Genomic DNA, 1,769 nt, shown 5'->3' on the forward strand with positions numbered 1-1,769 from the left:
TTTTTGTAACATTGTTATCATCGTTATTTTATTATAATAAACATTTTATTACGACATTACAATTTCCATGATTGTAACAATAACGTTAGCCTTGACAAATATATTTATCATTACTATTGTGCGTTACTTGTCATACAATGATACGGTCAACACGATGCTGCAAACGCTTTGAAGCGTTTTTAAATAATTGGTCAGTTTGTAAAATTCTTTCGTTTTTTTGGTCCATCAAACGCTTCAAAGCATTTGTAGCGAGACTTTGAGCATAGCCAATGTAACATACTACATTACTTACGTAACGAGTAAAAAGAAACTTATAGTAACGAGTAATATTTTGCAATATACATAACAAATAATAGGCTGCTTCCTTTATAGGAGACACAAATATCGTTTTGTCTTTGTTATGCATTGAATGTCAAGAAGGATGGAACGATATTTGTGTCAATTGTATCTCCTAAGCTACGGTCTACTACTCTACTTGATGTACGAATGTAATGACAAATATACTTCTCAAGCCTAACGTTATTATTCCAATCATGGAAATTGTAATGTCATAATAAAATGTTTATTATAATAAAATAACGATAATGATAACAGTGTTACAAAAAACACGTTATTTCCCCTTCTTGAATGTACCGTATTGCATATATAACTGTATGTAAAATTTTCGTATACGATATTTTTCCAGTTACTCATTTTGAGCGCGTACGAATAATTTCCACATAAGAAAAACTTTATAAATGCATTTTATAAGTTGTGTCATTTTACGTCTTATTTATATGCATTGTTTGTAAATTTTTCATGAGCCGTATATACCTCTCCTCCCCCAATGAATAGCCATATATCCCGCCCCTATGAGATATACGGCAAAAATGCAAGGGTAAAAAGTTCATACGAAAAATAAATTTTTTCGGATTTCTAATTTTTTTTATAGTAGTAGACACTTAGAACATATACACATGGAACACTCATTGCCTATACCGCCAATGCATTTCATTGTTCACATGCTAAAACCATAAATACGGAATATATTGAGGAATATTTCTTTCTCTATTCATGAGTGCATAAGCAAATATGTGCATATTACATTTCACTTAATATTTTAATCTCGCATTTTTGAAAATGACAACAATTCCAGCGTATTCTGCAACATGCATTTAGTCTTAGAAATAACATACTTATCAGTGATTAATTAGGCCTATGTATGGAGATGTATTTAAAAGTATATGAATGAAAACACAAAGAATTTTAAAGATAAGTACATCTAGTTGAATCATATGTTTATTATGACTGTCGGACTGGAAAGAAGTTGTATATACGCAAGTGATACTCGTATCATTTCAATTAAATTAAAACATGTCCGGTAAAAATAAAAATGTAGTTATACAGAAATAGTATATTTTGTTCGATGTTTAGTACATTTCTTATAAGAATAATACAATAAATAACAAAAAAAGATTCTCGATCTTCCACAAATTGTAAGTCAACCCTTCGTAGAACCCTTCGTAGGTGCGAACATGATGCATTTACGACGCATATATCGTCTATAATGTGTACTGATAATATTATTTTGCATATACATGAATCATCAAATTGCAATGTGTAATAACTACGTAAAATTATTTAAATGTAGTTGTAGGTATACGGCCATCGCCTTTTACAATGGATTTGTGTCATTATTATTCATCGAAAGTCTTTCCATCTACCACTAATACTTTGTTAAATCTGTAATGCACGTTTCAGAATACGTAAAAATTGATGAAATCGTTGCA

Source organism: Trachymyrmex cornetzi, unplaced genomic scaffold, assembly GCF_001594075.2.
Source record: "Trachymyrmex cornetzi isolate Tcor2-1 unplaced genomic scaffold, Tcor1.1 scaffold520, whole genome shotgun sequence".
Taxonomy (NCBI): domain Eukaryota; kingdom Metazoa; phylum Arthropoda; class Insecta; order Hymenoptera; family Formicidae; genus Trachymyrmex; species Trachymyrmex cornetzi.